This window comes from Leptopilina heterotoma, unplaced genomic scaffold (assembly GCF_015476425.1).
Source record: "Leptopilina heterotoma isolate Lh14 unplaced genomic scaffold, ASM1547642v1 Lhet_47, whole genome shotgun sequence".
Taxonomy (NCBI): Eukaryota; Metazoa; Arthropoda; class Insecta; order Hymenoptera; family Figitidae; genus Leptopilina; species Leptopilina heterotoma.
This window is the reverse complement of record NW_025111098.1, coordinates 1,122,309-1,136,466: the sequence shown is the minus strand read 5'-3', so window position 1 is coordinate 1,136,466 and position 14,158 is coordinate 1,122,309.

The window sequence follows — 14,158 nt, the reverse complement described above, 5'->3', positions numbered from 1 at the left end:
CATGAATACTGAAAAACTGTTTATAAATCTATAAAGATTAATTCAATAAAAAGATTAGTACTATATTATAAACACTTAATTATCAAAATACCTGAAACGCCAAAGCAACGTTCAACTTTTGATAATATTTCGGATCAATGTGCTCTTTCCGAAGTTTAAAATTGACTTTCAAAGCATAGGAATCCTGGTGCAACATATCCAGTAAAGCATACCAATGCTTTTTTGATATAAATCCGTCAGGGGTCTAATATTATAATTATTTATTTATTTATTTATTTATTTACACTTATTACCCGCAGTCCATGGGGACCATAAATGGGTTACTATATACAAAACTGAATTAAAGTAGCTTAACAAATTTGTTGATTACGAAGTTTCATTACATAGGCATTGATCGTCAAAATAAATTGATTTCTGGTGCTATGAAACAGATCCAAATTTGGTTTCATGGTATTAAATACATTATTAATTTGATAACATGCATAAAAAATGGGTATAGTAGAGCCGGAAAAAGACGTTTTAGTATTTAGATAGAAAGGAGCCGTGTGTCGTGATCCCAATCTGGGTACTCTAAAATTTATTAAGTTCAGGAGCGACGGAGCATCTATTTGGGAATTCAGGACTTTGAAAATAAACATCGTGGCAGCTATGATTCTACGTTCTTCAGGGGTAACAAAACCAAACCTCTCACACAACGCTAAATAGTCAGATCCTTGCGGGGGGTATCTTCCAACGACCCTGAAGGACAGGTACTTCAAAAAACGTTTTTGTATGTGTTTTTGTAATTATATATAATAATCGTCGTGATTCCAGATTTCCGGATCTCTGTCCACACTTGAAGTTAGTTATAGTTATTCTTTTGTTTTTTATACGTTTTGATACAAAATAGAAATATACATATACATATACATACACATACATTATAATAATCGTAAGTTTCCTTTCCGTTAGCAAATTATCTGCATTCATTTGTTTGTTTTGAAAATTTAATTTTGTGGGTTAAGTATTGGCATTTTTTATATATTTTTTAATGTCAAACTTTTTAATGTGGAAAATACTTTACTTATTAAATTGTCTCGACTCTTTGGTAAAAAATCTAAAATTATCGAAAATTCAAAAAATTTCAAAAATCCGTTTTTCTTAAAATTCAACATTTTTTCCTCTCTTTTATAGGATTTAGCTTCATTATTTTTGTGCTTTTAAAAAATACTTAAACTTATTTAATTGTCTCGACTCTTTGGTAAAAAATCTAAAATTATCAAAAATTCAAAAAATTCAAAAATCCGAATTTCTTAAAATTCAACATTTTTTCCTCTCTTTTATAGAATTTAGCATCATTATTTTTGTGCTTTTGGAAAATACTTTACTTATTTTATTGTCTCGACTCTTTGGTAAAAAATCTAAAATTATGAAAAATTCGAAAAAATTCAAAAATCCGATTTTCTTAAAATTCAACATTTTTTCTTCTCTTTTATGGGATTTAGCTTCATTATTTTTGTGCTTTTGGAAAATACTTTACATATTTAATAGTCTCGACTCTTTGGTAAAAAATCTAAAATTATCAAAAATTCGAAAAAATTCAAAAATTTGATTTTCTTAAAATTCAACATTTTTTCTTCTCTTTTATGGGATTTAGCTTCATTATTTTTGTGCTTTTGGAAAATACTTTACTTATGAAATTGTCTCGACTCTTTGGTAAAAAATCTAAAATTATCAAAAATTCGAAAAATTCAAAAATCCGATTTTCTTAAAATTCAACATTTTTTCTTCTCTTTTACGGGATTTAGCTTCATTATTTTTGTGCTTTTGGAAAATACTTTACTTATTTTATTGTCTCGACTCTTTGGTAAAAAATCTAAAATTATCAAAAATTCGAAAAATTCAAAAATCCGAATTTCTTAAAATTCAACATTTTTTCTTCTCTTTTATGGGATTTAGCTTCATTATTTTTGTGCTTTTGGAAACTACTTTACTTATTAAATTGTCTCGACTCTTTGGTAAAAAATCTAAAATTATCAAAAATTCGAAAAAATTCAAAAATCCGATTTTCTTAAAATTCAACATTTTTTCTTCTTTTTTATGGGATTTAGCTTCATTATTTTTGTGCTTTTGGAAAATACTTTACTTATTAAATTGTCTCGACTCTTTGGTAAAAAATCTATAATTATCAAAAATTCGAAAAAATTCAAAAGTCCGATTTTCTTAAAATTCAACATTTTTTCTTTTCTTTTACGGGATTTAGCTTCATTTTTTTTGTGCTTTTGGAAAATACTTTACTTATTAAATTGTCTCGACTCTTTGGTAAAAAATCTAAAATTATCAAAAATTCGAAAAAATTCAAAAATCCGTTTTTCTTAAAATTCAACATTTTTTCCTCTCTTTTATGGGATTTAGCTTTATTATTTTTGTGCTTTTGGAAAATACTTTATTTATTAAACTAGCAACATATACCTCACTCGCTAACGCTCGTTCGGTTGTATTTAAACTTTTTAGTTTTTACTTATTTTTTTTTTTTATTTGAACTAAGTAAATATTTACTGGACATAAATATTTTAATTTATGGTATCTATTAAATAGTTATTTGAACCAAATACAAATTACTTAAGTCAATTAAATAGAATAATTTAATTTAATAAATATTGCTTTAAATCAATTATAAAAATTACTTGATTAAATAATGCATAGTTTTTAATTAAAATAAATATTTATTTGCATCAATAAAATAATTTTTTTGAAATAACTAAACTTAGAAGGTTAGATTTTGAATGTTAGCCTGATTCTCTGAATAATTAGTAAGAAAAGGGCGAAGATACGTCCATTCTTTTCTTACTAATAGGATTTTCTGTAGGTAATGATCAGGGTGTTTTTTTGAAATTTTTACTGCACTATTCTTACGCATGTCACCGTCACCAATATTGTTACAATATATATTGTAACAATATTGTTACAACAAAGTCTAGACTTTGGGTTTTTGCAAGTCTAGACAATATAGTTGTATAATAATATAAATTTTTCTTTCTAAACCAGAATTTGAACATTTACAAAATTAAAACCTTATAGTGGTTAGAAAATGTAAAAAATTATTAATATTTATAAAAATATAAATTATTTTATTTAAAATCATTGTGTAATAAGACAAAAATTATGAAGTGACATTTACAAAAAATGTCATTGTACATTATACGAAATGTTATTTTTACGTATTCTCTTACTAAACCTTTCATTTTCGTCCGCTATCCTGGATTCGCCATTTTGTATTTTTAAAAAGTGACTTTGGATTCATAATCAGTGGAATTTTACTGAAAATCAGTTGAAAAGTACTAAAATATCAGTCATTCTTCACTGATTATTATTTTATTGTGATTTATTTATTAATATTGTAAATTTCTGTCAAACAAATAATTTTACTAAAAGTCAGTTAAAAATTACACTTACAGTAGTGTTTCATTCGAGCAACACGATCCGAGAAACGAACAAAAAACGATTTTCTTTTTGTTTTGATAACCAAGCTGTCATCAGGGTGTCTACTATTTTCGTTTAACAAAATTCCCGGTTATTTCCCGGTTTTTCCCGGATATATCCTAATTTTTTCCCGGTTTTTTTTCTTATCAAATGTAAATTTAAATTTGATTTTAAACATAAATAAATCATTAAATTTTCTGAAAATAATGATTTTTTCAAGTTTTTAAAAATAATCTTGTCTCTTTATAATTATAATTGAAAATTGGATTTTTCAATTTTATTAAAATTACATTGATAATAATTGAACTTCTGCAAAGAATTTTACTATTTATAAAAATAATTGAATCCTTCCAAAGAATGCTATTATTTATGAAAATAATTTAATTTTTGTGAAGAATTTTATTAAATTTTTTGAAAATAATAAGCAGCAATAATTAATTATTTACTTAATATCTAATAAACATTTAATTTGCTCAAGAAATAAATAAATATCATTTATTTGAACATTCAGAAATTTAAAATGATAAAAATTTAAGAGAAGTTCAATAATTATAATTATTAAATAATAATAGAATAGTATAATTTTTAGAAGCAAAAAATTGATTTAAAACTGTAAGAGGGACTTAAAATTTTAAAAATAAAATTATAATTATGGTCACTAACTTCCCTTGATTATTTTCGAAAAATTTAAATAAAATTCTTTAAAAAAATTCAATTATTTTTCAAAAAAAGTAAAAAAATTTCAATGATTTGTTTAGAAAAATTCAATTATCTTGAAACAATAGAATTGAAAAATTACAACAATTTTATTTTTTAGATTTAAAAAAATTTTGCGAAAGTTCAATTTCATTAAACAATTTTAAGTATGTATATTTTTTTAAATTAACTAATAAAAATTTTAATTATTAATTTTCGCAGTAAGAAACATGAATACATTAGAATTTAACTCTTTATAATATTCAATTATTAATCAATTATTAAATTAAAATACTTTGAAAATTCTATTTGTTAAAAAGTTTCTAATGAATTTCTTTAACAAATTTAATTACATATTTTCAGTCGAATTTCACAATATTTCTATTAACTCCATAATTTTTTAAAAATTTATTTACATAATATATTTGAATTGGTAACTGATTTTTTATCATCAAATTAATTATTTTTAACTAACTTAAATTTAGAGAACAGTATAAATATCTATAAAAATTGAAATAAAAATTGATTTTTTAAAAACAAATTAAAATAATAAAACTTTTTTAATTTTTGTGAAAAAATTCCCGGTTCGGTATAAAATTTCCGGCTAATTCCCGGTTTTTCCCGGTCAAATAAAATTCCCGGTTATTTCCCGGTTTTCCCGGAATTCCCGGTTAGTAGACACCCTGTGTCATGTTCGCTCGTCTTATTGAAGTAAATTTTCATAAATGTTTATTTACATTATTCGAAGATAATTAAATCTTAAAAAATTACTATAAAAAAATTCTAATAATATTAGTTTTTAAAAATATTATAATGTTATTTTTCGAAAATAATTGAATTTCTTAAAATAATTCTTATATCCTAATTTACCTTTAAAAATTTTTTTTTAATTTTTGGTAATTCAATTATTTTCAAAATTTGCAATTAAAATTCTTCAAAAAATTGTAACAAAATACTTGAAATAAATTAATTATTTTCAATTAAATTTTGCACAATTTCAACTATTCAAAAAGGTTTCTATTGTAGACATATTTGAAAAATTTAATTGTGTTAAAAAATTATTCAAAGAAATCTAAGTATACTTATTTTTAATTATCTATAACTTAATCTATTGAATTTAGAAAAATTACATCAAGAGGACAAAACTTTGTTCTTTCGTCTACTTTTGAATAATGTTTAGAAAACTAAATTTTTATTAATGTTTATTAAAAAATTATTTTATACCTAAAAATGTTAAATTTTTTTAATTTAGGCATGATTACAATCACAGGCACACAAAAAAAAAGTTGTCTGTTCATTGAACAAGACCTACATGTCTTATAGTATTTTGGCCCCCTGAATACGAATATGAAGTCAGAATTGCTCCAGCACCCTCTGTTTTTTTTAAATCGAAAAAACTACCCTTAAGTCTAAAATTCAAGAATTAAAGTAAAAAAAAATAAAAACACGGCTTTCTTCGGAGTAGAAGAATATATTTGTGCGTTTTCTTCTTTCAACAACTCAAATAATGTCAAAATTGCTCCACCACCCCTGTTTTTTTAAATAGGAGAAACTACCCTTAAATCTAAAATTCAAGAACTAAAGTCAAAGAATGAAATAACCACTTTTTTGCGAAGTAGAAGAATATATTTATGCGTTTTCTTCCTTCAACCACTCAGAAATATTGTCAAAATTGCTCCACCACCCCTGTTTTTTTAAATGGGAGAAACTACCCTTAAATCTAAAATTCAAGAACTAAAGTAAAAAAATATGAAATAACCGGTTTTCTTAGGAGTAGAAGAATATATTTATGCGTTTTCTTCCTTTAACCTCTCAGAAATAATGTCAAAATTGCTCCACCACCCCTGTTTCTTTTAAATGGGAGAAACTACCCTTAAATCTAAAATTCAAGAACTAAAGTCAAAGAATGAAATAACCAGTTTTTTTGCGAAGTCGAAAAATATATTTATGCGTTTTTTTCTTTCAACAATTTAGAAATAATGACGAAATTGCTCCATCACCCCCTGCCCTTAAATCTAAAATTCAAGAATTATAGTAAAAAATGATATAACAGGTTTTTTCCAAAGTAGAAGAATATATTTATGTACTTTTTAAAAAAGCATCAGCATTGCTTCATCACCCTCTTATTGATTTATATTGAAAAAACTACCCCTTTAAGTATGAACCCAGAGTATACTAACAACAATAAAAACAATTAGTTTTAGACAAAAGCATACGTTCCTTTATTTTTGTCAATTATAGGACAAAGGTAAAATAAAGTCATAACATAGTAAAATTAACAACAGAAAACTTGGATTTATTTAAAATAAAACTATCTTCACTTAATAAAATTATACAAATATATACATATCGCCAAGTCCCGGGTACAACTGAAAACGTGGTCCCAAAGGCCAATTCGTCATGAAAATCTCAGTAAATTGCGCAAACGCAATTTACGGTCTATCCCTTCTCTAGAACCTTTATTCGTTCATGTCTTTCGTCCTACTCAACAATTTTTGTTCTCATAACTAAAAAGCAGAATCAGAGTTAATTTATCATTATTTGTTGTTGAAAGAAGAAAACGCATAAATATATTCTTCTACTCCGAAGAAAACCGGTTATTTCATTTTTTTTCACTTTAGTTCTTGAATTTTAGATTTAAGGGTACTTTCTTCGATTTAAAAAAAAGTAGGGATGGTGGAGCAATTTTGACATTATTTGAGTTGTTGAAAGAAGAAAACGCATAAATATATTCTTCTACTCCGAAGAAAGCCGTGTTTTTATTTTTTTTTACTTTAATTCTTGAATTTTAGACTTAAGGGTAGTTTTTTTCGATTTAAAAGAAAACAGAGGGTGATGGAGCAATTCTGACTTCATATTCGTATTCAGGGGGCCAAAATACTATAAGACATGTAGGTCTTGTTCAATGAACAGACAACTTTTTTTTTTAATAATAAAAATTAAAAATAATTATTTTTAATTTTTATTATTTAAATACACAATTAAAAATAATAATAATACTCCGCAAAAAAGCCCAACTAATAGAAAAATAAAAAAGTAGGTTAATTTTAAATTTAGATCCAACTATTACAATGTCATAGATTTATTAAGTAATATATAACAAGTAATATTATATATATTTCTCTAAATAAAGATGTCTATTGACTTTTTAAAATTGATTTTCTTAAAAATTTCTTTATTAAAAGTATTAATATTTAAATTTTATAGTAATTGCTGTTTTAAAAAATCAATCCGGGAATATTTATTTTTGGTCCGGGAATTTAAAAATAATAATTCACTAGACACCTTGAATTAATTTTTAACTTGATATAATAATTTTAATTCACTAAAATGAATTTAATTTTAGTTTTTAATAGAATTAATAAAAAAGAATTTAAATGTTTTTGGATATCGATTTTTTTCAAAAAATAGGTTATTATTGTATTATTTTTAGTTGTCAGTTATGGGAAAGTCGAGAAGCAGTCGAGAAGTTCGGTCGATGACAATTAGAAAATTAGACGATACGATTTGACAATTAACAAAAGAATAAACAAGATGATCGTTTGAAAACCAAAGACGATAACCAAATAATCGCTCGAAAAAATGAAATTCGCGGATCGAAGTGAAACACTAACTTACAGAAATATAAGTCATTTTTCACTGATTATCCATTTAAAAAATTATTGTTGATGTCTGCCAAACAAATACAGGGTTGCCACGGACTTAAAAAACCTGGGAAACCCGGAATTGTCATGGAATTTTTTTTCAGTCATGGAAAACCTGAAAAATCTGGAATTGTCAGGGAATTTTATAAAGCCTGATACTAAAAGCTCAATTTTTTGTATTTGAGTCGTAAAAATTTCAAGTTTTCAAGTTGACATACAACTTTTTGATTTTAAATTTAGTGCTTACAATTGAAATCAATATGGCATTTCTAAATTTTAGTTTCTTTTGGTCTCTATCTTCCTTTAAATAATTTTTAAATTAATACATTTTAGAAACCCCAAAATGTTATGAAACTGAAGCTACCAACTTTTATGCAATGAAAATTTTTTCTTTTGCTAATTGTTTTTTAATGTAAGAAGCCCTTTAAAAAATTGCAATCGAAAAAAATTGCTTCTGAAGCAAGGAAATAATAATTTAGTTAAAATTTCGGGATATTTGGAAAATCTACGAAAAAATAATTAAAAATCACTAATTTCCTTGCCTTCCTTAGATCCTCTTACAATTTTTTTAAATGACTTGTCACATTAAAATAAATAATTTGTAAAAGAAAAAATTGCTTATGAGGTGAGGAAATAATAATTTTGTTTAAATAATATATGGATTTTTCGAATATCTGTGTAAAAAATCAAAATTAATAATTTCCCCGACTTCGATCTTTTAAAATTTTTTAAAAGGCTTCTAACATTAAAATAAATAATTAGCAAAGAAAAAATTGTCATTGAATAAACGTAGGTAACTTCAGTTTCATAAAATGTTATTAAAATGCTTTTTAAAATACTGGTTTAATAATTGTGAAAAATTCTAAACTTAACTAAATTTTTAAATTTAAAAAGATTTGCTCCTCATCTTTCTTCGGAGCGTATCTCAAATAACCTTACAAATTTTAACTTAATTTTTTGTTAATAATGAAATTAAAAATTAATAACTTATTTTGTTAACAATTTACTTAAAGGATTTTATACTTTTTGTCGTAATTAGCTAAAAACATACCAAAACAATTTTATTTCTGGTTTGGAATTTTTTAAGAAATGGTCTGGAAAACCTGGAAAAGTCATGGAATTTTAAAATCGATGTCTTGTGGCAACCCTGAAATAAATAAGTAAATACACAAGTAAATAAATAAGTTCCATTACAACACAGACAGCGCAGCATTAGCGAGTGAGGTATTTACGTATATTTAAAAAAATTTCAACAGACACTACGTGCATCAACGAACCTTAAAAAATTCAACAATTTATATTATCAATCGTTTATTAAATCTATACATATATGTGATTTGTGTATATGTAGGAGTTTATATCTGCATATGAGCAGTATACATGTGTATGTAATTTATGAACATGTGTGAGTATACATGTACATGTGATTAGTGTATATGTGTGAGTATACATGTGTGGGTGTTATGCGCGCATGCTTGATATTCATAGAACACTACTGCGCATGCCTGATATTCATAGAACACTACTGCGCATTCCTCACATTGATAGAACACTACTGCGCATGCCTGACATTCATAGAACAATAGTGCGCATGCCTGACATTGATAGAACACTACTGCGCATGCCTGATATTCATAGAACACTACTGCGCATGCCTGATATTTAAAGAACACTACTGCGCATGCGTAATATTGACAGAACACTACTGCGCATGCCTAATATTGACAGAACACTACTGCGCATGCGTGGCACTAATAGAACACTACTGCGCATGTGTAATATTGTCAGAACACTACTGCGCATGTGTAATATTGACAGAACACTACTGCGCATGCGTAACAGTGATAGAACACTACTGCGCATGTGTAATATTGACAGAACACTACTGCGCATGCGTAACAGTGATAGAACACTACTGCGCATGTGTAATATTGACAGAACACTACTGCGCATGCGTAACATGGACAGAACACTACTGCGCATGCGTAACATTGACAGAACACTACTGCGCATGCGTAACAGTGATAGAACACTACTGCGCATGCGTAACAGTGATAGAACAATACTGCGCATGCGTATCATTGACAGAACACTACTGCGCATGCGTATCATTGACAGAACACTACTGCGCATGCGTAACATTGACAGAACACTACTGCGCATGCGTAACATTGACAGAACACTACTGCGCATGCGTGACATTGTGAATATGTATACATTTGTGTTAATATTATTTTTAAAAGATATACATATATATACGGCTAGGGTCGGTCGGTCGGTCGGTCGGTCGGTCGGTCGTTCTTCAACTTAATATAATAAGAGATTGTCTCGACTCTTTGGTAAAAAATCTAAAATTATCAAAAATTCGAAAAAATTCAAAAATCCGATTTTCTTAAAATTCAACATTTTTTCTTCTTTTTTATGGGATTTAGCTTCATTATTTTTGTGCTTTTGAAAACTACTTTATTTATTAAATTGTCTCGACTCTTTGGTAAAAAATCTAAAATTATCAAAAATTCCTAAAATTCAAAAATCCGATTTTCTTAAAATTCAACATTTTTTCTTCTCTTTTATAGAATTTAGCTTCATTATTTTTGTGCATTTGGAAAATACTTTACTTATTAAATAGTCTCGATTCTTTGGTAAAAAATGTAAATTATCGAAAATTATCAAAAATTCAAAAATCCGAATTTCTTAAAATTCAACATTTTTTCCTCTCTTTTATAGAATTTAGCTTCCTTATTTTTCTGCTTTTGGAAAATACTTTACTTATTAAATTGTCTCGAATCTTTGGTAAAAAATCTAAAATTATCAAAAATTCCTAAAATTCAAAAATCCGATTTTCTTAAAATTCAACATTTTTTCTTCTCTTTTATAGAATTTAGCTTCATTATTTTTGTGCTTTTGGAAAATACTTTACTTATTAAATTGTCTCGAATCTTTGGTAAAAAATAAAAAATTATCAAAAATTCGAAAAAATTCAAAAATCCGATTTTCTTAAAATTCAACATTTTTTCTTCTCTTTTATGGGATTTAGCTTCATTATTTTTGTGCTTTTGGAAAATACTTTACATATTTAATAGTCTCGACTCTTTGGTAAAAAATCTAAAATTATCAAAAATTCGAAAAAATTCAAAAATTTGATTTTCTTAAAATTCAACATTTTTTCTTCTCTTTTATGGGATTTAGCTTCATTATTTTTGTGCTTTTGGAAAATACTTTACTTATAAAATTGTCTCGACTCTTTGGTAAAAAATCTAAAATTATCAAAAATTCGAAAAATTCAAAAATCCGATTTTCTTAAAATTCAACATTTTTTCTTCTCTTTTACGGGATTTAGCTTCATTATTTTTGTGCTTTTGGAAACTACTTTACTTATTAAATTGTCTCGACTCTTTGGTAAAAAATCTAAAATTATCAAAAATTCGAAAAAATTCAAAATTCCGATTTTCTTAAAATTCAACATTTTTTCTTCTTTTTTATGGGATTTAGCTTCATTATTTTTGTGCTTTTGGAAAATACTTTACTTATTAAATTGTCTCGACTCTTTGGTAAAAAATCTTTAATTATCAAAAATTCGAAAAAATTCAAAAGTCCGATTTTCTTAAAATTCAACATTTTTTCTTTTCTTTTACGGGATTTAGCTTCATTTTTTTTGTGCTTTTGGAAAATACTTTACTTATTAAATTGTCTCGACTCTTTGGTAAAAAATCTAAAATTATCAAAAATTCGAAAAAATTCAAAAATCCGTTTTTCTTAAAATTCAACATTTTTTTTTCTCTTTTATGGGATTTAGCTTTATTATTTTTGTGCTTTTGGAAAATACTTTACATATTTAATAGTCTCGACTCTTTGGTAAAAAATCTATAATTATCAAAAATTCGAAAAAATTCAAAAATTTGATTTTCTTAAAATTCAACATTTTTTCTTCTTTTTTATGGGATTTAGCTTCATTATTTTTGTGCTTTTGGAAAATGCTTTACTTATTAAATTGTCTCGACTCTTTGGTAAAAAATCTAAAATTATCAAAAATTCGAAAAAATTCAAAAATTTGATTTTCTTAAAATTCAACATTTTTTCTTCTCTTTTATGGAATTTAGCTTCATTATTTTTGTGCTTTTGGAAACTACTTTACTTATTAAATTGTCTCGACTCTTTGGTAAAAAATCTAAAATTATCAAAAATTCGAAAAAATTTAAAAATCCGATTTTCTTAAAAATCAACATTTTTTCTTCTCTTTTATAGAATTTAGCTTCATTATTTTTGTGCTTTTGAAAAATACTTTACTTATTAAATTGTCTCGACTCTTTGGTAAAAAATCTAAAATTATCAAAAATTCCAAAAATTCAAAAATCCGATTTTCTTAAAATTCAACATTTTTTCTTCTCTTTTATGGGATTTAGCTTCATTATTTTTGTGCTTTTGGAAACTACTTTACTTATTTAATAGTCTCGACTCTTTGGTAAAAAATCTAAAATTATCGAAAATTCGAAAAAATTCAAAAATTTGATTTTCTTAAAATTCAACATTTTTTCTTCTCTTTTATGGAATTTAGCTTCATTATTTTTGTGCTTTTGGAAAATACTTTACTTATTTAATAGTCTCGACTCTTTGGTAAAAAATCTAAAATTATCAAAAATTCGAAAAAATTCAAAAATTTGATTTTCTTAAAATTCAACATTTTTTTTTCTCTTTTATGGGATTTAGCTTCATTATTTTTGTGCTTTTGGAATAAACTTTACATATTTAATAGTCTCGACTCTTTGGTAAAAAATCTAAAATTATCAAAAATTCGAAAAAATTTTAAAATCCGATTTTCTTAAAATTCAACATTTTTTCTTCTCTTTTATGGGATTTAGCTTCATTATTTTTGTGCTTTTGGAAAATACCTTTCTTATTAAATTGTCTCGACTCTTTGGAAAAAAATAAAAAATTATTAAAAATTATCAAAAATCTGAAAAATTGAATTTTTTAAAATTCAACATTTTTTTTCTCTTTTATACCATTTAGCTTTATTATTATTATTTGAATTTTTATTCAAGAGAAAAAATGGAAAACTGAAAAAATTTAGAATTTTTTAAAAATTACAGGCCTTTTCCATGATTTCCCTGATTTCCAGAAGCCTTTTAAAAATTCCATACCATTTCCATGATTTCCAGATTCTGTAGGAACCCTGCTTTTGTCTGACTTTCTTCTAAATTATCGAATTCAGTGATTTCTGGGGTGAATTTGGTTAAGTTGTAAAATGATTAATTTCTATTTGAATTCGTTTTTTTTAATGTAGAAAATCTGATGTTAATTTTATACTTTTTTCGTTATGCACGGCAAAAAATATTTGCTGGATAGACTACAGATTTCACTTTAGTAGCGAAATTATTTAGTGCTTCAATTAATACTTTCGTTATTCTAGAGAAACTTATCGCTATTTCAAGTAAAACTTTTTTCAGTGTGTAATAATTATTATTTCTTTAAAAAGTATTTAATTTAAAATGGCTTTATAAAATAAGCAATGCAAAAGATGACCCAGATACTAATTGTAATTGTTCTAGCCAAATTTTAAGTCTATAGTAATGTAAATTCTATTTAAATTGAGACCATTGAGTGAAATTATTTGAATTTTAGTTAGTTAAATCTCTTTGTTAGGTTATAATAATTATTTCTTTAAAATTTTTAAAATTGTTTAAAATAAGCAGCCCCATACAACATTCCCGCGCGCTTGCGCGCGGATAGTTTGGCTAGTATTAAACTATAATATTAACATTTAGTAAGGTAACAGGGTGTCTACTACTAACGTTCAACAAAATTTCCAGTTTTTTCCGGCTATATTCTAATTTTTTCCCGGTTTTTTTTCTCATCAAATTTAAATTTAATTTCGAACATAAATAAATCTGTAAATTTTTTTTAAAAAAAAGTTTTTCAATAATATTAATTGAAAATGTGGAAAATAATTGAATCAAAATTATGAAAATAATTTAATTCAATTTTTAGAAGCAAAAAATTGATTTAAAACAGTGACTTTAAATTTTAAAAAATATTATAAATACGGTCACTAACTTCCCTTGATTATTCTTCAAAAAAAAAGAAAAAAAATTTTAATTATTTCAAAAATTTTGTTTAGAAAAATTCAATTGTCTTGAAACAATAGAATTGAAAATTTCAACAGTTGTTTTATTTTTTTGAAAGCATGAGACATTTAAATTGAGAGTTATATGAGGTGATAAAGAAGAGTCTCACTTTATCATATTCGTGCGCTAAATTTGAAAAATATATATAAAATATAAGGTAAAAAACAAATGGAATTAATTGGTATTTCTAATAAGAGAATGGTAAATCTGATTTAAAGGGGTAATATTGGT